At 44.2% G+C, this 24,887-nt stretch overlaps 2 pseudogenes; one reads left to right on the top strand and one right to left on the bottom strand.

The window, feature by feature from the left end:
- Positions 1-15,667: 15,667 nt before the first annotated feature.
- Positions 15,668-16,351, bottom strand: LOC134485754 (large ribosomal subunit protein eL8-like; annotated as a pseudogene).
- A 6,523-nt stretch (positions 16,352-22,874) lies between these two features.
- Positions 22,875-24,522, top strand: LOC108350280 (60S ribosomal protein L15 pseudogene; annotated as a pseudogene).
- The last annotated feature ends 365 nt before the right edge of the window (positions 24,523-24,887 follow it).

Below are 24,887 nucleotides of genomic sequence, written 5' to 3'. Positions count from 1 at the left end.
CCTCTTTCCCTCCTTTTCTTCCTCTCCCTCTCCCTTTCCCTATCTCCCTCTTTCCCTCTTTTTTCCTCTGTTTCCCTCTCCTCCTCTCTCCCTCTATCTCTCTGTCTGAATCTGGACCACACAATGGAGATGAGTCATTAGTTCCTCAGACTTCCCCTGTGACAAATGCTATACCGTTTCTTGCCTCAGGCACTGAAAGCTTCTGAGCTGGTTGAGGGAACTCGAAGAAGTGATGGCATACTCGAAGCACTCAATTCATGAACTGCAGAGTGTGGTGTCCAGCAACACAGTGCCTGGAAACCCATCGGAACAACAGAGAGCAGACATGTAGGCACAGACACCAGAGGTCCCATAGAGACACCTCAGTGTCTTGGAACAGTAGTCTACAAACTTCTAGCTGTGCGTGAGCGTTTGCCCTCTGGGCAGATGGCTTTGGGTCATTCTCCAGTCACCTTCCCTTCATTAAACTAAAGAAACCCATTAGCCAGGCAGGGGTGGTACACTTAGGAGTCAGAGCCAGGCAGATCTCTGAGTTTGAGGCTAGTCTGGTCTACAGAGCCAGTTCCAGGACAGCCAGGGTTACACAGAGAAAACCTATCTAGAAAAAAACAAAACAAAACAACAACAACAAAAGAAATCTATCCACTCTCATCTTACTTCCTGTCCAATGATACATGTGTTTAAAGATGTTGAGAGAGAAAAAGAAAAAGGTCTGAAAGTATGAATTGGTGAAGACTTCAAGGGACTGTAGCCCCTGCTCTTTTTTTTTTTTTTTTGGAGCTGGGGACCGAACCCCGGGCCTTGTGCTTGCTAGGCAAGCGCTCTACCACTGAGCTAAATCCCCAACGCCGCCCCCCTGCTCTTTTTTGAGATGAGAGTCTCACTATGTTACCCAGAATGGACTTGAGATCCTAGGCTCAAGCAATGTTCAAGAGCCCAGAGTCTCTGCCCAGCAGTGCCAAACAGAACCAGCATCTGCTAGGATATTACTGTTTGCTAACAGTGTGCCAGGAAGTTTACCCCAATTAAATGATGGCTGGTAGCGGAGAAAATTAGAGAAAGTCCTTTTATCTGGTAAGTTTTCGGAAAGCAGACTCGAGAAATACTCGTTTCAAATACATAGGGGCAAAAAAAGTGTGCCACACTTACTCTTCCTACACCAAGGCTGGACATCCTTCCCACACAACTGTGCAAACATGTGTGACATCAGCTTGACTCAATCTTTCTGCAGTGCACACATATCAACATATCACACCGTCCAGCATACACGCATACAATTATTCTGTCAACTAAAACTGTTAAAGGTGTAGTGATGTAATATGTTAAGTGTTAAAGGTGTAGTGATGTAATATGTTAAATCTTAAAGGTGTAGTGATGTAATAGTTAAATGTTAAAGGTGTAGTGATGTAATATGTTAGGTGTTAGAGGTGTAGCGATGTAATATGTTAAATGTTAAAGGTGTAGTGATGTAACATGTTAAGTGTTAAAGGTGTAGCGATGTAACATGTTAAGTGTTAAAGGTGTAGCGATGTAACATGTTAAGTGTTAAAGGTGTAGCGATGTAACATGTTAAGTGTTAAAGGTGTAGTGATGTAACATGTTAAGTGTTAAAGGTGTAGCAATGTAATATGTTAAATGTTAAAGGTGTAGTGATGTAATATGTTAAGTGTTAAAGGTGTAGTGATGTAATATGACCTCAGCATTTCCTGATTCCTCTCATACGCGTTGGTGAGTGCTGACAGAATTTAACTACTTCAGCAGAGCACAGTTTATTTCCTCACTCTCTGTGATGTACCAGCTCATGGCGATGCTAAGAATGGATAGACGGTTGTTCTCACTGGATTGCAAGAACTTACCACACAGGGCAGTGAAAGAGCATCCTATCCATGAGTTAGGCCTAGTCCCTGCTTCACTTTGCTTGAGAAGCTACGCCTTACAAATGCCAGGTCTTCTCCCAACACAGCCATTTTTACTTTTTTCCCCCTGAGGCCAAAACAAAACAAAGAGCAAAGCAAGCCCCAGCAACCTATTTTCCTGGCAGGAGTGTGACCCTGTTTACAGTCTCTGGGAAAGAAAGGATCCCACAGGCTTAGGAGGGGACAGAAATAGGAAGAGGACAGTAAAGAGGATAAAGGGTTTAGGGGTGGGGTGATAAAGACTGGGAACAGATGGCCTGAAGAAGAACGCTAAACCAGGGTGAACACTGGCCTCAGCCCTCGGAGTTCTCAAAGACTACAGAAAATATCCTTGTTTATTTAGCTGAGCTTAAGATATGATAAGAATTATAAACATAAATAAAAAAGTTTGAGGGAAAAGTCTCACAGAAACAGTTGCCTAGGAATAGAGGCTGGAGAGGCTGGCTCAGTGGTTAAGAACATCTGTTGCTCTTCTCGAGTGTGAGGGGCCAAGACTCACCAGAGAATGATACCCCAGACTCAAACAGTGTATGGACGCAAAGAGCGTTTATTCAGCTGAACTTCCTGCACGCAGGGGTCTCCCCATTCAGGAATGGAGTCCCTGGTGCACTTGCAGGCCCAGCGTTTATTGTCAGTTAGGGGAATTCCAGGGAGAGGTGTGTGCCCTTTTACCTTGATTGGTCAGCTCTGTCTCCAGGGGTCTGACTAATTCTACAATGGGTTAGGCTCTGGAGACCTCCCTGGGGGTCACTTACTCAGTCTGGCCACCTATTCTTACTTCAGGCCAGATGACAAGGTGTCCTCAGGTTGGCTGCCTAAGGCTGTGGTTGGCTGACCACAGATTGCTGGATCTGGGAAACAAACTCAGGCCTAGTCTCCCAAACTGCCAGTTTCCAGCATGTCATGGAGTCAGCCTGGCTCTAGCTAACTCAGTCCTCTCAAAAGTACTGGAATTCAACTCTTAGCACCTACATGGTAACTTACAATGGTTTGTAACGTCAGGTCCAGGAGGTTCAACTCCCTCTTCTGGCCTGTGTAAACATTTCATGCTTGTGGTCGATGCACCTACGTATGTGCAGACACACTCACACATACATACACGTAAAACTATAAATACATTCTTAAACAAATAAATATCAACAGCTACCAGTTGTGTTATAACAGAGGATGCTACAGGCCATGTGAAAGATGAGTTTCTCTCACCTCATCTCACCAACAGTTCTTCTTTTACACCCAAGTCTTCACTGCCGTTCATAAACCCCACAGCCTGGTCTTAGGTGAAGAAAGAAAAACACAGGAAAGGCTGCAACCAAAGACTCAGACATTCCCAGGATTCCCTGCAGCATTCATTGAGGTTTTTATATTTTTATAGGTATTGGTTTTTTTTGTTTTGTTTTTTGTTTTTTTGTTTTTTTTTTTTATTTATTTATTTTTTTTGCCTTTGTGGCCTTTACTGCTGAATTCCTCCTGTGAATAAAGCCATAAAGTATTTGTTCTTTTTGTGACTGTATTACGTCACTTAGCGCAATGCCCTCAGGGGTTAAACCAGTGGCACATATCCTTCCTCCTTAAGGCTGAATACCAACAACTGTAGATGGTTTGTAGATGCTGTCTTTAACCAGTCATCGGCCAATGCGCACTCTGTTCTATGACTTAAAGTTGCATATTAATAACCTCCGCGCATCAGCCATTTCTGTAACATTAGCTAAACGATTGCACTGATGGTAAGTTGGGAAGCTTGGCTCTGTTGTGTCTCCTGAAGATGCAGAAAAGGGACAAAGAGTTCACTCTGTAAAGCGCTACACACACATGAGGACCCAAGTTTGCTTCCACGTAAAAAGACTGAACATGGTGGCCCTCACTTAAAATCCTAGAGATGGGATGGCAGGGAGATAGGAAGATCTCTAGGGCTCATGCTCAATGACCATCGGACTCCAAACCAAAGAGCGATCCTATCTCAAAAGCATGGCCGGATCTATAGCTCAACCATCAAGAGCATTGGCTGATCCTACAGAGGTTCCAGGTTTGAGTCCTAGCACACATATGGCAGCTCACAACTCTCTGAAACTCCAGTTCCAGGGGATCTGATGCTCTCTTCTGATACTCATGGTACACATGCATAATGCAAGCAAAACTCTCAGTACATATAATAAAGACATTTAAAAATAAGACCAGAAAAAAAAATTCCACACAAACAAGGCAAGGTAGACAGTTGTTTGTAGGGACCACACTTTAAGGTCGAGCTCTTCCAAATGCATATGCAAATACACAACATGTACACAAAGACACCAGAAAGAATATATTTGTATATGATGATTAGAACATTATTATGAGGTTAACAAAAAGCTTTTAATGGGTTTTTATTAAACCACTAGGGTTGCATCACAGGGGTAGAGCACTTGCCTTACATGTACTAGGCTCTAGATGCCGTGTTCAACCACCACCACTATAAAAGAAGATAAGGAAGAGGAGATGTGCGACCAGTGACAGACTCCTACATCTGCTTCTGTTGTGACCCACACAGTCTCCGTGTCTGTCTTTTAGCATCAGATCCTACAGTCAAACTGTTAGTGCACTGGCTTCCTTTTTGGGTGGCAATACCAGTGTCTGCGGACTGACCACCGTCCTCAGTTTATTCAGGTTACCAGTTAAGTGGTAACGCCTCATACCAACTTTCCCAAAGTAACCTGGGTAGCATTTGTTGAAGCTGATCCTGTGGTAGAGCATGCAACCAACATCACCCAGCCTCCCGAGAGCATCCGGTATTCACCAAGGCTGTCCTGGCCATAGATTATGTGGCCTCGAAGTTTCCAGATCTTCTTCAGTCTGTTTGAAATGGGGCTACCTAAAGCAAAGAGTGGTTTCATGCTCATGGCAGTTGCTGTATAGCAAAACATTTTGGGGCAGGCACGATGGCTCAGAGGGTAGCCTTACAGCCCATCAAACCTGATAACCTGAGTTCAATCCTCAGAACCGATATGGTAGGAAAAGAGGACTGACTGACTCCTAAAAGCTACCCTTTAACTACTTGAAAACACACAGAGGCACAGTCAGTCAATACAATGCAATAATAAAAAAATTTTGGTCCCAAATTCATGCACATACAGACAATACCAAATATACTTAGTGAGAGAGAGGGAGGGGAGAAGGAAACAAAGAGGAAACATGAAGGTGGAAGGGAAAGTGGTAGCAGATAGGAGAGGAACTGAACAGACAGGAAAGGGGGGTAGATTTGATCCAAACATACTGTACATACATACATGCATGCATGCATGCATACATACATACACACATACATATATGTATTTGTATATATTCATATATGTGTATATATGAATATTAAAATGTTACAAATATTTTAAACTCCTTGGTATGTCAGTCTTCCCTGATGGCCTTGATTATTTGGTCATCTGTTTTTCTCTTCACGTAGCTCATTAAGTCATTTTCAGGTAGACATGTTTGTTTCTCGAGCGTACGCTTCTTGCATTGTCACACAGCCTTCAGAGCGTGGGGATCGAAGCATGTGCCACGCCTGAGGATTGTGTTTGTTTTTCAAGGCAGGGTCTTAGGTTGCCCGGGCTGGCCTCCAACCTGCTACTTAATAGATAATAATAACAATAATTAGTCATATTATTACCTTGAACTCCTGATCTGGAGCCTCCTGCTCTCTCCTGTAGAGGGCACAGACACTCACAGAGCACTGGAGAATCCAGGACCTTCTCTCATGCAGGATCTCCTCAATGGAGGAAAGTGTACCTGGTTTCCACTCAGAAGGCTGGGAGTGGATGTTGTTAATGACCTGGTGACTTTTGCTATGTAGGGCCAGGCCCCACCCAAATGTCCCAGAATGCTTCTCCCAGACGCTCCCTCCCTAGACCTTTATCTTTAGTTGTGTTTCTCAGCCAGTAGGACCCATCCTCGGGGGAGATGTCACAGGTACTTTATAGCCTGCTGACTCCTCCACTATCTTGGTCAGAGGCCATACTAAATGCTAGGCCCCTACGCTGCAGAACCCATCTTCATGGCTAGAGGTCACGTGTCCTTAGCAAAAGAGTTTCAATACATTCCTGCTTTAAGCTTTAGTGTGCACGTGGGATTGGGATAATTATTACCAGAAAACTTTTTTCCCCAAAATTGTACTGTACTTAAAGATGTCTAAAATAAACTGCCTGCTGTCAGACTCCACAAGTTTGAACCAACACCAGCTAACTAAGTCATACTGAACCGAATTTCCTTCCTGCCTCATGCAATTAGTTTCCCTGCTGGCCAGGATGCTTGATGCTTGCAGGGACGCCCCTCCCCCCACATCACCTCCTCAGTTCTGGGATGACAGGCATCACAACCAGACTCAAATCTTTGCTAATGCGTCTGTTGAAATGATCATGTATCTTAGCTCCTCTACGATCTAAAGGGTCTGGTGAGTTTTACTTCCTGAGATTAATAGTAAACCACTTCTACAAACCTGTAATGAATCCCACGTGGTCACAATACGTCACTCACTGAATTCCCGTGAAAGAGCGCATGCTAGTAACATTTAAGACTTTGTGCTTTCATTCATAAGAAAGAACGGCGTGGGGGTTGGGGATTTGGCTCAGTGGCAGAGCGCTTGCCTAGGAAGCGCAAGGCCCTGGGTTCGGTCCCCAGCTCCGGAAAAAAAAGAACCAAGAAAAAAAAAAAAAGAAAGAAAGAACGGCGTGTGATATTCTTTTCGGGTACTATTTTGTGTAGTTTGAGAATTCTGGTTTCATCAGCTTGGAAACTGACCTGGAAAGTCATTTTTCTTTTCTGGGCTAAGTCCTGGTTAGTCCTCTGTCTCAGTTTTAGAATATACACTATCTGAAGAGAGGGACTATCTGTCTCATTATTTGGTCTCCGGAGCTGTAAGACTCCGGATATAGGAGTATAGGATACGCTGGGGTGGTGGCCAGGCCTGGAATTCCAGAAGTCAGAGGCCAGGATAATGAGACTTCACCTCCCCACCTCAACCCTCCTCCATCAAATGTTAGATAAACAGAGCTCTCTCTACTTCAACCTTTCAAAGCCTTTTTTTTTTTTTCTTTTTTTTCGGAGCTGGGGACCAAACCCAGGACTTTGCGCTTGCTAGGCAAGCGCTCTACCACTGAGCTAAATCCCCAACCCCATTTCAAAGCCTTTTATTGGTAATTACTGTATTTCTTTCGTCTCCCTTACTAAATTACTGTATGTTTCACTGAGGCTTAACAGGAAGAATCTCAAGGATAGTTGTTGAATAAAATAAAGAAAATGTTGAGTGGCTTGAAAGAGCAATGTGCCGCCATATTGTAAGTGAACAGGGCCAGGCCTACAGCACACTTTTCTCAGTGACGGGCCCTGCACTGTGCTCACTAACTTACGCTTGTTGATTCCAGCTCAAGTGGATGCTGGGAGTCTGCGGGCCTGGTTCCTCCTGTCAGCCTCCCTCTACCTCTGTAAAACTCACCGTCCTATTTCTCATCCCTTCTGGGCCTAAGCTTTCAGCCAGCCAGTCACAAAACTCATCCTCATTAACAGAGGGCAGAGCAATCAGAGGAGCCCAAGGCAGTGCGTGCAGACAATAAGTGTGGACTTAAAAGGAACAAAATATGGTGCTTTTCCTGATTATTTAGCTACACGCTTATAATAGAAAAATTAAGCACCAGAATCAACAAGGAAAATAAAGAGCACACACGAAACCCAGATAAGTCATAAGTCGTAACATCTTTGTTTTAATAGGGCGTAGCAGTCAAGAGCCCGTCCCTGCTGCCTGAGCCTGAGTCCCGCCTCTTCACCGGTTCCTGGCTTGGCTGTAGGAAGTTAATTTCTTTCTGTCTCAGCTCTACCACCTGAGAGACGAGGCTGGGCATGGGAGTCTTCAGTTCTGTGTAGATTTCATTAGTTAGTATACATGCTTAACGAAATCCCTGACCATGGTGAGGCCTCTGTATTTTCTATTATTATTTTGACCAGTAGTCTTCCAAATAGTTAAACAGACCAACCAGCGGGCAGGAAAGGGGTATACGTATAAACATACTTATTTTTTAAAAAGGACTGGAGAGATGGTTATTAGTTCATCTCTATATCCTCCACTTTCTACCTGTAGAAAGAACTCCTTCTGGGGGGCTGGGGAGATGGCACAGCAGGTAAGAGCCCTGACTGCTCTTCCAGAGAAGCCGGGTTTGATTCCTGACCCACACACTGTTCATGACTTCCTCTAACTCTAGTTCCAGGGCACCCAGTGCTGTCTTCTGGCCCCGACAGGCACCAGGCGCACATGTGGTGCACAGACATATCTGCAGGCAAAGCACTCATACACATAAAATAATATTAAAAAATTGCAATTCTGGAATCATTCTATATATGCTTGCTTTTATTTCTGCAGCACTGGACATGGAGCCCAGGGCCCCATTCACACCAGGCAAGCGCTCTCCCTGACCAAGACCCCCAGGACCTAGTTATGCCCTTACCTAATTTTGTCACTTCAAAGTACACCATTTGTGTCTTTCCACATTTCAGTCCTCAGCAGTATCCTTATAAACAAATTCCTAAACCCCACGTGACCACAGTCCTCACCTGTCCCTATCGCCGTCACACTCAGTACTATGTAACTATCTGAAGGCATTTGAGACTTCTGTGCACTCAAACGTGATTTGTAGTCATTGCATATTGCTTCCTTTGTGTTACAACCACTCCCTTCCCCTCTTCTTTCTCTCTGTATCTCCCTTTCTCCCTTCCCTCCCCCCATATTACTCATGTGTTATTGGGAATCAAACTCAGAGCCTTAAATTAACCAGGCTAGGCAAGTGCTCCACACTCAACTATCAATATACATCCCTAATCCTTTTCCTCTTCTTTTTTTTAAAAAAAGATTTATTTATTTAATGTATATGAGCACACTGTCGCTCTCTTCAGACACACCAGAAGAGAGCATCAGATCTCATTACAGATGGTTGTGAGCCGCCATGAGGTTGCTGGGATTTGAACTCAGGACCTCTGGAAGAGCAGCTAGTGCTCTTAACCATGGAGTCATTTCTCCAGCCCTCCTGTTCTTTAGTAACATCCAAAATTACCCAAGTTTCCTCATGCTTCAAAGACACTATTGATGGTGGATAATTAGAGTAAGAGAGTATTTTTAGTCTCTGCTAACCTGTCATTAAAATACAGTGTTAGCATGAGTCTAATTGCTTTTGTATTGTAACAGTAGGTGTCACCTGCTGCTCGATGCAGTAACCCTCACGAGGTCAGCTTTACTCAGTATCATTCTGAACAGAACTGAGGATCAGATGGGTTCAAGTGTAAAGTTGGATATGGTAGGTAGTGCACAACAGTAATCCCACACCCAAGGAGGCAGAGAGAGCATGACTGGGACTCTATAGAACCTGAGGGTGGCCCAGGGAAAATAGTGAGACCGTGTGAAAGGAAGGAACAAGTGGAAGGAGGGAGGGAAGGAGGGAGGGAAGGAGGGAGGGAGGGAAAGAGAAGGAGGAGGAAGAGGAAAATATGGGGTGAAGATACATAACAATAAACAGAAAAGCCAAAATTCAAGCCTAGGCTACTTTAAAGCACAAACCTAGGTACCTCTAATAATTCTGTTTTGTTTAGCACATTTATTTAATGTTTTGTTTATTTGAGATTTCTAGAAAATGTTTATGTGTGCGAGTATTTTGTCTGCGTGTATGTATGTGCATCACAAGTGTGCCTGGTGCTCATGGAGCCCAGAAGAGGGCATCGGATCTCCTGGTACTGGCATTGGGAACGGTTGTGAGCTGCCAGGTGGGTGGGGAACCAAACCTGGGCCCTCTGCAGAGCGCGGAAAGTTTCTAGCAGCGGAGCCCTCTCTCCAGTGTCTTGCTTAGCACGTTTACCTTGTCATAAAGGCATCCATATAGGCTGCCTCTAACAAGGGTGTGGCTACAGTGAAAAAGTATTGCAACCAAATCACAGATTAGGCCAGGACAACAGTGCTCATCAGAGAATGTGCAAATAAGAACCCAGGAGCACGATGTGTTCTCCCCAGGTCGGAACCAGCACCCTATCGGCTCTCGGAACTTAAATTCGCTGCTGTAGGCACTTTGAGCTAGATGTAGACGAAAGTGCTATAGATTTTCTGCTTGCTTAGGCTTCTCTGGCTGCCCAGGAATGCCGATTACAGAGCCGCGACAGGCCCTCTGGCCGACTCCAGCACAGCCCCATTCAGCAAGTTCGTCCTTTTTCTGCCGTGGCTCCCAGCTGACAGAGCTACTTTTAAAAAGGGAAGTCATTTCTGCAAACCCATTTGAAGCAAGCTCATCCCTCTCTGGCTGTTGGCAGATAGGACTCTGGCAGAACAATCTAGAAATCTCTTTTCCAATACTAAAATAGAAGTGCCTGAGTTTTTAGTTGTTTTTTTGAGTTGTTGTACTAGTAAAATATAAATATATCAATGGGCCCTGATTTATCCAAAATAACATACTTTGGATATTGCAGGGTTTTTTTGTTTTATAATTAATAATGGATTTTTTTTAAAGTCACTGAACTTTGCAGCACTAAAATTCGTTGCATAATTAATTTAAGCAGCTTTCTTCATACATTACACTCTTGACGGCCCTTCTAGGACTTAAAGATTTTCTGGTGAGCAACGTAAACTGAGTGTAAGAAGACAGTAGGCACTTGAAAGAGTCTAAGAGACAGAGAGAGGGTACAGGATGGGGAGCAGAGATACCGCAGCAAAGTAAGGACATTTGGAACACTTAGTGTCCTCTAGCATTGAACTGCCAGTCTCTAGAAAAGAGAAAAACAGCTTGACACCCCATCCTGACACTGCTCATCAGCCCGTGTCTCCATCAGCTCCCTGTAGGTTTGTTTACATCTTGGTTTTTTGGGGTTTTGTTTTTTGTTTTTGTTTTTGTTTTTGTTTTTTTTTTTTTGGTTTTGTTTTTGGTTTTTTTTTTTTTTGGTTCTTTTTTTCGGAGCTGGGGACCGAACCAGGGCCTTGCGCTTCCTAGGCAAGCACTTTACCACTGAGCTAAATCCCCAACCCCTACATCTTGGTTTTGCTTTTAGATTTATTTTATTTTTATTTTTTGAATCCAGGTAGGAGTATTTTGTCTGCAAGTATGCATGTGCACCACGTTGCTTGGTACCTAGAGAGGCCAAGGAGGGTGTCAGGATAGAGGACCTGGAATTATAGGTGGTTGTTTGTCACCATGTGGGTGCTAGGAACCAAAGCAGGTCCTTCAGACGATCAGCCAGTGCTCTTGACTGCTGAGATAGCTCTCCAGCCCTCATGAATCTCTTACTTAACCCAGGATACCTTATCATGAAGATTCGAGCCTCACCACACTGTTGGTTTGTTTGTTTGTTTGTTTGTTTGTTGTTTGTTTTATTAAGAAGATACAAAAGATTAAAATGCAGAAAAATTGCTAAATACAAAGAACGATACAGTTGGTTCTTCTTTGCCTGCCTGCCTTGGGGGACTGAGCGACTACTAGATCCTTGGACTTCCATTCGCAGCTGCCCGTTGTTGGGGAGTTGGAGAACAGACTGCAGATGGAGCAGAGAATGTTTCTGTTTGAAAGCAGTCTCTGATCACAAAAGAGGTCAAAGGAGATGACGCTTCTAAGAACAGTTGAGGTACCAGAAACTCACGTTGGAGAATGAACAGCTCCCCGCTCCCAGAAACAGTTCTTAGAAAACTGATATTTGTATGCTGAAGAAAAGAATAGCAAGTGCTTCAGAAGTGAGAAGTGCGTTCCCTGAGTTCCTCCTCCATCCCTGGCCCGTGACGAGCTCATTCTTGTGCAGACCCATTGCAGTGTCCTCACCTGCTGTACGGGAGCCAGAGGAGAGCAGAGAATCTCCCGGAAGCGGATGGAAGGTTGTGAACTACCAGGAAATGCAGAGACAAAGTGTGGAGCAGAGACTGAAGGCAAGGCCATCCAGGGACCGCCCCACCTAGGATCCATCCCATCTGCAGACACCAAACTCAGACACTATTGCTGATGCCAAGAAGTGCTTGCTGACAGGAGCCTGGTAGAGCTGTCCCCTGAGAGGCTCTGCCAGAGCCGGACCAATACAGATGCAGATGCACACAGACAAACATCAGACTAAGCGCAGGGACCCCAGTGGAGAAGTTAGGGGAAGGACTGAAGGAGCTGAAGGGGATCGCAGCAATAGGAAGAACAATAATATCAACTAACTGGACCCTCCAGAGTTCCCTCGGACTGAACCACCAACCAAAGAGTACACATGGAGGGACCATGGCTCCTGCTGCATATGTAGCAGAGGATGCCTCATCTGACATCAATAGGAGGGGAGGCCCTTTGTCCTTTGGAGGCTTGATGCCCAGCATAGGGGAATGCTATGGTGGTGAAGTGGGAGTGGATGGGTAAGTGGGGGAGCACCCTCATAGAAGCAGGGGGAGGGGAAGGAGATAAGAGGATTTGTGGAGGGGAAACTGGGAAGGGGGACAACATTCGAAATGTAAATAAGCCACCCAATTAGACAAGATGGATGAAGCAAAGAAGTGCAGGCCAAAAAAAGAAAAGAAAAAAGAAAAAAAGAAAGAAAGAAATGTAAATAAATAAAATAACCAATAAAAAAGGGGAAAAATGAGACAGTCATCGCCATCCAGAGCAGTTATGATAGTTTTTACAGTTGTAATAACGTCCTTCTCTTGCTCTGACTGAAATAGCCCCTGCTTTGTCTCCCTCATGCTGCCTCCACAGAACTGATGGCCAGTAGCAATTACAGCAGACACTCTTGCTGTGGCCTGGCCTCCTGATGTTGCAAAATCAAATATGGCATTTATGCTTTTAATAGGTAGGGCTGAGATATGGCTCCAGAGGACCCGAGTTTCCTTCCCAACACCCACCACAAGTAGGTCACAAGTGCCTGTAACTCTGGCTGTAGGGGTCCAACCACCCCAGCTTCTGGCCTCTGTGGATACTTGTGGGTGCACTCATACACGTACAATGTAAAGGGGAGTTTTTGTTTTTTGTTTTTTTATTGTTTTGGGTTTGTTTTTTTTTTTTTTTTTTTTTTTTTTGGTTGGTTGATTTGGGATTTTGTTTTTGTTTTTGTTGTTGCTGTTGTTTCTGTTTTGAGACAGGATGATCTCACTATGTAGCCCTGGCTATCCTGAAACTAACTCCCTATGTAGACCAGGCTGTCCTCAAACTCCTGGAGACCCACCTGCCTCTACCTTCCTAGTGTTGGGATCAAAAGCATGTGCCACCACACCTGACAAGAAAGGTTTTTTATAAATGGTCCGGGGAGATGAGGAAACCCTTATTCTGCTACAGTAGCTTGTACTGGGATAGAAGTTAAATTTCATCTTTGTAAAACTGCCTTACAATCTGTTCTTGGTTTCTTTCTTCCTTCCTTCCTTTCTTACTTACTTACTTTCTTCTTCTTTTTCCCTCAGTATAGTAAACATATTCCCCAGTTTCACCACACTTACAACCTGGGATTATCCCTGCGTGATTAATTAAAATTAGTTCAACAAATATATATGTACCTGACATCTGCCCGGGGCTTTTCTGGAGAGCTGTTGTGTGTTGGGATGCTGGCAATGGCTCAGTTTGTGTCTATTGTTCTTTTATTCGTTGCAGAAATTTATCTTCATAAATAAATTGATTTGGTTTTTTCTCTTTGATGCTATACCTGTTTGCCTTCTTTTCAATGTTAGTTTAAATAAATACAAGTGTTTAATTGCTTTCTATGCTATACACATGTATACATAACACATGAATTTGTCTTTTTTGTTTTCCTTTTTTGCGATAGGGTCTCATGTAGCCCAAGCTAGCCTCAAAACATATCGTATGGCTAAATTTAATCTTAACTCTCACTCTCCTGCCTCCACCCTCTAAGTGCTGGGATTGGGGGTTTGTGACACCACCCCTGTTCCATACAGGGCTAGGGATCAGCCTAGGGCTCCCCGCATATAAAGCAAGTACCCTTCCAACTGAGCTGCACCCCGGGAGAGTTTTTTCTTAGAGGCTTTCTATAATGTATCCATCATCATTTAGACCGTGGAACCCTTCTTTTCCTTACTTCAATAAATAATTCGAATTATTCTTGTTACAGTAGTAATAGCTATAGTAGCAGGAGTAACCATGCCCACTACTTGGCACATTTCTATAATCTTAGAACTTGGGAGGTAAAGGGAGGAGGGTCAGACTCAAGGTCATCCTTAGCCAAATCGTGAGCTTGAGGCCAGCCAGGGCTGTTCGAGGCCTTGTCTTTAAAAAGGTTTAAAATAGGGGCTGAGAGAGAGTTTAGCTGTTACTTATGATTCTTACCAAGGACCCTAGTTTAGTTCCCAGCACCCATGTCTGGGGCCTCAAAATTGCCTGTAACTCCAGCTCCAAGGAGATCAACACCCTCTCCCAGACTCTGTGTCCACCTGCATGAACACACACACACACACACACACACACACACACAGACACACACACGCACACACACGCACACACACACACACACGCACGCAAGCACACACACACACCCTGGATTTGAATAGCGGGATTTGGTTTTTGCTTGTTTTGTTGTTGTTTGATATTTTGGATTTTGAGACTGAGTCAGATTTGTAGACCGAACTTGACCTCAAACTCAACATCTTCCTGCCTCAGCCCCGCCCCGCACCCCAGTGCTGAAACATAAGGCTTACACCACCCTTTCTGTTTCAAGATGTTGGTGGGTCTTTTTATTTGTTTGTTTGCTTGGCTGGGTTTTTGTTTGGTTGGTTGGTTTTTGGCTTGGTTTGGTTTCGTTTTGGTTTTGCCCAGTTTACCAGAGCGAACGTCTGTTTTATTGACCTTTGTCAGTCTTTCAAGTTTGCAAGTGCATTTCTGCCGTGGCACAGCTTCGGCCTCCCTTTGGCTTTATTCACCTGTCTCTATTGCACTTTCGTATTCCGTGCTGAAGGGGGATATTCATGCCTCTGCAAGCCCGTAAGGTCAGAGGGCAACTTTTAGAATTGGCTTCCTCCTTCCACCAGGACGGCTCCAGGGAGCAAAGCCAGGTGATTAGACTCGATGGAAAGCCCCTTCACCTGCAGAGCCATCTGGCTGCACTTGTTTTGTTGTTTGTTTAACTTTTTATTGGTTCTTTGTGAATTTTCTATGGCGCACCTCACACTTAGTTCCCCTTCCTTCCATATCTGTCTCCTGTCCCTGCAACCTCCCCCCCCAGAAGAAAAAAAAAAAAAACCCTGAACATCGCAACATGGAAGCTGCAGGATGTCACAGCGTGTCACACAGCGCGTCACACAGCGTGTCACACAGCGCGTCACACAGCGCGTCACACAGCGCGTCACACAGTGCACCCTTTTGTCCACACAGCTTTACTTGCAAATTTCATTGCAATGAGTCATGATTGGTCTGGTTCAAGGACGCTGGCTTCTGCACTATCAGTACTGGATCCTCAGCAGGACTCCTCTAGGACATCCTGTTGTTGCCCTGTGTCATGCTTTGGATCTGCAGGACTGGCCCCTTCCCTTACTCTAGCAGATGGGGTAGCTGTTGTAGCCCTGGATCTGGGTCTGGTAGATGAGTTGGTCAGCCACCATCTCCCCTGCACCATACCACCAGAGCAAGCAAAATACATTCTACGATATCCTCAAAACATCATCATTTTTTGAAGATAATTTTGTAATTATATTTCTGTACAGAAAACTTGGTGTACATTTAGCCCAGTTTAGTGGCGAGTTCTTTAGCCTTTGCCTTTTCCAGCTTGGCAATGCGAGCCACAGACTTAGGACCCAGGACATTGCCTCCTCAATGGTGGCGGATCTCGTCATATCTGTCATTATAGTTGGTCCTAATAGCTCCCACCAGCTTAGCCAGAGCACCCTTGTCTTCTGAGTTAACCTGTGTGAAGGCAACAGTGGTGCATGTCCTCCTGTGGACCAGGCGCCCCAGCCTGGCCTTTCCCTTGATGATGCAGTAGGGCACCCTCATCTTTCGACAAAGGGCAAGCAGGAAAACCACCAGCTCAGTGGGGTCTACATCATGGGCAATCACCACCAGCTGAGCTTTCTTGTTCTCCACCGAGGGGGTGACTGTACTGACTCCTGCTCAGAGGACAGGTGGTCTCTTAGTTGGAACGTCCCCTTTGCCAGCAGCTTTCTTCTCAGCTCAGGCCAGCAGCCTTTGCTGCTTCTCCTGCTTTGTCTCTGGCCTGTACTTGTGGGCGAGTTTAAGCAGCTGAGTCGATGTCTGCCTGTTCAGGGCCTGGGTGAACTGGTTGATGGCAGGAGGATGGCTTTTTGCTACTGCAGCTTGATATAGTGGGGCCATTTGACAAAGCGTGTGAGATCTCTTTTGGGCTGGGTGTCCTGCCCAATGCTGAAGTTCTTGGGCCTTTTCTCAAACAAAGGATTGATCACCTTTTTGGCCTCCTGTTTCTTAACGATGGCCCGGGGCCACCTTCTTCTCCTTGGCCTTCTTTCCTTTGGGCATCTTGCTCAGCTAGAGGAGAGAGCACATCATTATTTTTATTTTTAAAGAAAATATTCTGTATCGAGGGTAGAGGTGTAGCTCCATGATAAAACATAAATTTTTAAGGATTATTTTTGTTTTATTCATGTATATGAATGTTTCACTTGACTTTAAGATCTATGCACTGCATGTCAGCCTGGTTCCTGCAGAGGCCAGAAAAACGTGTCAGATCCCCAAAACTGGAGTTATGGGTGTCAGTCAGTCACTATGTGGGTGCTGGGAATCAAACCGGGTCTCTCCAGCCTGAGCCTGTGTTTTTTATGCTTGAGTTCCTGGGTTCAATCCCTAACAAGCATGTACACGGGGTTGGGGATTTAGCTCAGTGGTAGAGCGCTTGCCTAGGAATCGCAAGGCCCTGGGTTCGGTCCCCAAGCTCTGAAAAAAAGAAAAACAAAACAAAACAAAACAAAAAAACAAGCATGTACACAGAGAAACAGGAATTGGTGGGCAGAACATACAAGAATACTCTTGTGAAACATTCTTCCAATTTATTCCATAAAGTTCTTAAACGGTGTGGTCAAAAGGTTAAAAACTAGAGATGTTAACTTGGATTCCAAAGTAAATCAATTTCCAACAACTTGCAGTCTTCCGAATGAGAACAAGCTACCTGTCAGTTAATTCACCACTAGCACCACACAGTCCAGCAGAAGTGTCAAGAAGGGAGGTAGCCCGAGGCCAGGTGGACTTGATAATCTTCCAACCCTCTTAAAATGTTCTCACTTTAGATGCATGAGCTCAGGGATGGTTATGAATATTAATACTAGGACTGTCAAGGATTCAGATATAATTCGTGAATTAACCGAATGTTTACAAAAATTGGTCTGAGTAAATCTCTCATTTTTCAAGCTTTAGGCTTATTTTAGCTAAAATCTGTGCTAAGGAGCAGGAGGAAATAGTCTTCCCCACAGAAGAGCTCCCAAGTGTCCTATCCAGTATCAAGTGGTCAGCCCTGAAAACCTACATGCAGGTAACACTGTCCGGACTGAGCTTATTGTATTTATAAATTAGTGTGTGTGTGTGTGTGTGTGTGTGTGTGTGTGTGTGTGTGTGTGTGTGTGTGTGTGATAAAAGGAAGAAGCCAAGAATTTGAGACTGAGAAAGAGAGGATACCTGGGAGGGGTGGGAGGGAGAAAAGAAAGAAATGATGCAATTATATTTTAATTTCAGAAGATAAAAATCATTCATTAAAAAATTGATCTTTTCAAAGTTGTAGCCAGGTGGCATCCGGGTGATCTATTAATAGCTCATAGTAACACTGAAGGGGAAATGTAGTCTCCCCAAGACAACTTGCCTTTCTGCTGTCACAGGCTCCCGAACCTGCCTGCTCATAGCCTCCATGTGCCCTGCTAAAACCCCCACCTCCCATCCTGACCCTGACCACGGTAAAGCCCATTGTCACATGATCCAGCCACAAGACTAACTTGACAGTTCCCAGTGTCATTTCCTCTGAACTTTTGCAGGCTCACAGTAAAGCCTCGCACAGCCCATTGTGTCCTCTCTTTAGCTCCGGAGGTCTCAGCTGTCGCCCTGGCTGCTTCCCGATCTGTGAATAGAGCACACCCACCGCAGGGATTGCCCTTCAGTGACTATTCCCATCACCCAGAAAGCTGTTCTCTTTTTCATTTTTAAAAAACGTGTATTACTGTTTTGGCTGCATGTCAGGTGCGCGCCTTGCCTGCTGAGGTCAGAAGAGGGTATGGGGCCCCCTGAACCGGGCATTACAGCTGGCACTTTGTGGGTGCCGGGGAACGACCTGGGTCCTCTGAAAGAGTAAGCGCTCATAACCACTGAGCTCACTGCAGCCACCGACCAGGGCAAGCGCTCATCTGGAATCTGTGTGGCTGTCTAGCACTTCCTTCAGGATTTTACCCATGTAGCTTTGAATGATTCTGTGAATACTTGTTTAATTCATTAATTTTTTTCAAGACAGGGCCTCCTTATTTTGCCACCAGGCAGTCTGGAATTCTTGGGCTCAGGCCATCTTCCTGCTTCAGGCTCCTAACTCAGACAGCAGTTTCATAACCCGGGGCAGCACTGAATACCCTATTTATACCCCAGAACTGTGTAATCCAACCTTCTCTGCAACCTCCCTCCATCTCCCTACACGAATCTGTTTTACTCTGTAGAATTTATCACCATATAATTACTATATATTTTATTTATAGTCTGCCCTTCCCCACTAAGCTGAGTTATATGGGATTAGGCATTCCTATATTTTATTCACAGTTGTATGGCTACGAGCCCATATCCAATGTTCAACAATGCCTACTGAAAAAATGAGCATTCTTTACAAATCCAGTAATCAGCATTATGAGTTAAATACAGGTGAAACACAAAGAACAGAATAGAAAAAAAATCACTCAATGTATGCATCTTCATTCAATTAAAAGTAGCACCATTAAATAAACATCTGTGTAAGAATTAGTAAACCATTCTCTTTACTTCCTTACCCTACCAAGTCCTGCTACCCCAACATGCCTTTCGCCTCTGCAGAAGACAGCAGAGACTGTAGTAGACACCCACTGCCCAACATTCACACAATCTACAAATCCAGGCTGGGGCTGTGGATCAGCTGGTAGAGTGCTAGCCTTCCATGCACAAGGGCCCAGGCTGTATCCCCAACAGCACATAACAACCTAGGACGCTGACACATGCTTACAACCCCAGTATTTAATAGGTAGAGGCAAGGGAATCCTGAGTTCAAGGTTTCCTCAGCTGGTGAGTCTGAAACCAACTTGGGCTACATGAAGCCCTAAAAAAAAAACCAAAGATGATGAATTCCACTAGGAATTAAAGATGGGAAATATGAGCAGAATATTTATATGAATAAAACTATTTTAAATTTAAGAGAAGGGATATATTCCCCAAATCTTCCACCTAAGGAAACGGTTTAAAATCCAGACAAAAGAAGGAACAAACAAGCCACACACAGGACCTGTACGCACAGACGGAAGGATGAAATGTTCTGAAAAAACTCCAAGCCACTCTGCCCCTTACACCAGTATGAGTTTCTCAGCAGTGCTAAAGCGGAGGCGTGACATTTTAAACTTATGTTATCACTCTGCTCCAAGAAATGAAGAGCAACGTATAGTGGGTGACTGTGGTGAGAGGAAGACTCCATATGTAAACCCTAAAACTCGAAGCACTTAGAAATTCAGGCCCCACCCTCACTCCACCGCCTCACCCCTGCTGTTAGTTGGAAAGCAAAGGTTGGGTCTGGAGAGATGCTGCGTGGTTAAGAGCATGGGCTGCTCTTCCAGAGGACAGGCCTTTGATTTCCAGCGCCCACCTCGGGCAGCTCAAAATTCCTTGTAACTCCAGTCTTCTGGCTTCTTCTGGCATTCACAGGGCACACACATGTTGTAGATATTTAATCTCAATCAGGAGTTTCTACCCTGCCTTTGATCATTCAGTTCCCAGATTTAAAAAAAAACGCAATTTTTATATTTATAATAAGCATTTAATGCACCAGAGCTGGGCAGATATCTATCTACCATCTAAGCTATTAAAGTCTACTTCCTCTTCCATAAGCCCGAGTTATAACTTGCCTTGTTCCACCTGGGCAGCTCTTAATTCCCACTGGCCAGCCCTCATGACTCACCCTCCCCATGGCATCTTTACCTCTCTCCATTTTCCTCTCTTCTCTGCCCTCTCTCCCCAACCTCTAATCCCTCCAACAATTGGCTGTAGTTATTTTTATTTTACCAATATTTTTAAATTAAGGAACAAGGTTTGCACAACAAAAGCTAGTAAGCGTGAGAATTCACTTGTAGGCCTGTGTCTTGGGGTACAGATTTAACACTACAATACATAACAACAGACCAAACCTTACACACACACACACACACACACACACACACACACACACACGCACAAAACTTTAAGACAAATAAACAATAGCAAGGCACTCTGAGATAAACCACTCCTAAAGCAGGTCCAGATACTAGCAGTAGAATACACTTTCCTCAGGTTTCCTGTTCCCACCCTAGTCCCAGTCTTCCTTTCACTCTACCATGATAAATGTGAGTGTTCTCCAAACCAGAGACAGAAGTGTTCTGCACCCAGCACCTGGACCCGTGTCATCAGGGAATTAAAAATCTGGTTTCCCAAGAGCATTTCTAAGCTTAGGCACAGTGGACTTGAATGTTGCTTTGTACTTTCAACAATAACTGAAGACTTAAAATGAACAAAGCTCAAATTCACTATTTGTATATTTGGTGCCATTTGTGGTAACAAAGGAAACTTCTGTCTGCATTAAAATTTCCCAGGTATTACCAGGGACTGTGTCATTCATCTCCAGGTTTAAAATCCAGTTCCATCCCTTGGAAGAAGCAAGCTTAACTATCTAACCATCTATTATCATTTTTAATATATTACCTATTAATTCTTTGGAAATTTCATACATTTTGATCATGTTTCCCCTACACTACCCTGCTTTTCATGTTTAAAAAGACAGTACTATGTATTTTAAAGCAATGTGTATGCAATAATACATACAACTTTGTCAATTAAAAATAAGTAAAGCCAGGCAGTGGCAGCACATACCGTTCATTGATCCCAGCTCTCAGGAGGCAGAAATAGGCAAATCTCTGTAAGTTTGAGGCCAGCCTGGTCTACCTTGTGAGTTAGAGGACAGTCAGCACTACACAAAGAAACTCTGTATTGAAAAACAATAAATAAACAAATATTTATAAAAACAAAAGGGGGGCTGTGTATAGTGGGCACATCTTCGATATCAGCATTAAGGAGGCAGAGGCAGATAGATCATTGTGAGTTCAAGGCCAGTTTGGTCTACATAAAAAGTTCAGTCCAACCTGGGCTATATAGTGAAACTCTGTCTCAAACACAAAAGGAGGAGGAGGGAGATGATCAAAGTACCATTTCCGTCTCTGAGTTATTCTAAGAAGCAGACCAGCAGACGCTTAGAAGAAAAGACTAAAACTGGTGTCTTCCTGTTTGATTTCTATTGCTGTGATAAACACCATGACCAAAGGGAAAAGGTTTGTTTCATTTTACAACTCTATCATGAATGAGTGCAGAAACCCGGAGGCAGGAACTGAAGCAGAAGCCATTGAGGAAAGTTGGTTACCGGCTTGCTCCCAATGCTCCTTCCACTTCTTTCATATTCAACCTAGGACCATCTGCAAAGGGGATGGCCCCGCCCACAGGAGACTGAGCTCTCCTACATCAATCATCAATCAAGAACATGCCCCACAGACTGCCTATAAGCCAATCTGTTAGAAACATTTTCTAAACTGATAGCCCCTCTTCCCACATGACTCTAGTTTGTGTTAACAAAAAACCCATCAGATCACCCTAAGAGGAAGGCACTGGCAGAAAAAGCAGACATTATTTCAGGCTCACACAGATGACCTCACACTTACCAAACAGACCCTCCCAACGAGTATGCTTCTTGATTAGGTAGAATCTCATAGAAATTATTTTTATTTAATCTTTAGGAAATACACACACACACACACACACACACACACACACACACACACACACACACAAGGCAGACAGTGGTTTCACACTATAATCCTATTTCAGACGGAGGCCATTAGATCATTTGAACCCATTAGTTTAAGTCCAGGCTGGGCAATATAGAAAAGGCTGAGAGCAAGAGTGAGACAAGAAACAGATTCTACTACAAGCTTTACAGTCTAAGGGCGCCCTCTGTCGGAATACTAAATACCCAACGCTAAAGGGAACTGATGCTGTCTCAATTACTCTCTCTCTCTCTCTCTCTCTCTCTCTCTCTCTCTCTCTCTCTCTCTCTCTCTCTCTCCCTCTCCCTCTCCCTCTCCCTCTCCCTCTCCCTCTCCCTCTCCCTCTCCCTCTCCCTCTCCCTCTCCTCTCTCTCTCTCTCTCTCTCTCTCTCTCTCTCTCTCTCTCTCTCTCTCTCTCTCTCGGGTGTGGAGTGAGCACCATGCATTTGTGCCGTCTCACACACATGGAGCTTGAAGGAATTGGGTCTCGCCTATCGCGTGGGACCCTGGGATTGAACTCAGGCACTCAGTCTTGGCAGCAAGACCTTTACCAGAGGAGCCGTCTCACCAGCCCTCACGGAAACTCTTGCTCAATGGTTTCTGGAATCAGTCCTATCTTTAATCGCTGCCAGAGGATGGCGGAAAAAAAAAAAATACAGCGCATCATCTGTTTATTACAAGTCCTGCCCCCAAGAATCAAATCAACACCCTGCTGTTTATCTGGGGATTAGGAGAGAAGTTTTATATTTTCCTCAGGATTTATTCCATATTATCCAATAAAATTATCAGCATGAGCCACCCAGCTAGTCACATTGATCTCTTTGTCCCATCTGCCCTTGTAAAACTATACTTTGTTTAACAGGCCACTGAAGCAGCGTGTCCAGTGATGAGTTTCACCAACATCAAATATTTATTGGCTGTCTTCTCAGGGCAGGGCACAGTTCTAAGGGAAAAGTATGGATAAACCCTTTTTCTATCCTCAAAGAAATGATGTCATGTCTAAAACAGAAAGTGTAAAAGGAAACTACACAGAGAAACAGACGGTAAATCACCCACTGACGAGTAGCTTCTCCCAGTCTGCTGTTTTCTCCCACTTCAGGGAAGGAAATTCGACCCCTTCCAGCCTGAGAGGATCCGAATTCACCTTACAAAAAGGTTGCAAAGGGTGAAATCTTCCGAAAGATCCCAAGGCAGGCCAGGCAGAGGTGGTGCACAGCTCTAATCCTGCATTTGGGAGGCAAAGGCAGAGCAGATCTCTGAGTTCATCGGCCAGCCTGGTCTACAGACCAAGTTTCCACTACATTGAGAAAGTCTGTCTTGAAAAATAATACAGAATAAACAGAAGTTCCCAAGGCAGCTGCTGTTGGTTTGTTTTAGGTTTTGGGGGTTTTCATTTTGTTTTTTGTTTGTTTGTTTATTTGTTTTTGTTTTTTGAGATAAGGTTTCTCTGTGTAACCCTGGCTGTCCTGAAACTCACTCTGTAGACCAGGCTGGCCTCCAACTCCAAGATCCATCTGCCTCTACCTTCTGAGTGCTGGGATTAAAGGTATAGGTCGCTAGCACTCAGCTAGTTAATGATGATTATTATGAAGAAAGTATCAGATAATATCTGATAGTAAAGACATTTTATTTGCTTAAAGTATAAGTTAAATATTTTGCATCTTTTACAATTGAAATATCCTTCCTTGTAAAGGAAGACCGTTATCAAATGATTGATAAAGTCACTAATGAGTCATTCTAAAGAACTATTATCAACATTAAGAACAATACAGCCTTGACTCTTACTTACAAGACTGAATTTTCTGGTATGTCACATGGTTTGCCAACTTTTGTGATGCATTACATAAAATACTAAAAATATCTTAGTCATATTTTTGGTCATCTACATATCTAATACTATGAACAGCCCAAGGAAGAAAGTCATATTTATAAAAGAGATTTCAGCAGTAATATTATTTCATTATATATTATAATATATAAGAAATAAGAACTTTTTTTCCTCTAGTGGCAGCCATCAGGTGAGCCAAGTTGGGTGCATACAAATACATCCAGGAGCTGTGGAGGAAGAAGCAGTCCGACGTGATGCGCTTTCTTCTAAGGGTCCGCTGCTGGCAATACCGCCAGCTCTCTGCGCTGCACAGGGCTCCCTGCCCCACCCGGCCTGATAAAGCGTGAAGGCTGGGATACACGGCTAAGCAAGGTTATGTCATTTACAGGATTCGTGTCCGCCGCGGTGGTTGCAAGCGCCCAGTTCCTAAGGGGGCAACTTACGGCAAGACTGTCCACCATGGTATTAAATTTCAGGAATTTGCCCGAAGCCTTCAGTCTGTTGCTGAGGAGAGAGCTGGGCGCCATTGTGGAGCTTTGAGAGTCCTGAATTCCTACTGGGTTGGTGAAGATTCCACATATAAATTTTTTTAGGTTATCTTCATTGATCCATTCCATAAAGCTATCAGAAGAAATCCTGACACCCAATGGATCACCAAACCAGTCCACAAGCACAGAAAGATGCGTGGGCTGACATCTGCTGGCCGCAAGAGCTGTGGCCTTGGAAAGGGCCACAAGTTCCACCACACTATTGGTAGATCTCGCTGTGCAGCCTGGAGAAGGCGCAATACTCTTCGGCTCCACCGTTACCGCTAATCCATGTAATAGTTGTAAAATTCATATCCAATAAACAATTTAGGACAGTCCAAATTAAAAAAAGAAGTAAGAACTTAATGTATGAAATTCTCAAAATATAAATAAGATATATTTAAAAAGAGAGAACTTGTTATGCAGGCCTTAACATTGGAACATATTTAAAAATTTGTCTTACAAGGGGCTGGAAAGATGGCTCAGCCGTTCAGAGCACTGACTTTGCTTCCTGGGTTCCTAGCACCCGCTCAGAACCATACTATGACTGTAACTCCAATCCCAACGGATCTGACGCCCTCTTCTGGCCTCCGTGGGCACTAGCATGAAAGTGGGGCAAGACATGCGTGCAGGGAACATACCCACACGCATGA

This window comes from Rattus norvegicus, chromosome 2, assembly GCF_021556685.1.
Source record: "Rattus norvegicus strain SHRSP/BbbUtx chromosome 2, alternate assembly SHRSP_T2T, whole genome shotgun sequence".
Taxonomy (NCBI): Eukaryota; Metazoa; Chordata; class Mammalia; order Rodentia; family Muridae; genus Rattus; species Rattus norvegicus.
This window is presented reverse-complemented; position numbering and strand designations above follow the sequence as displayed.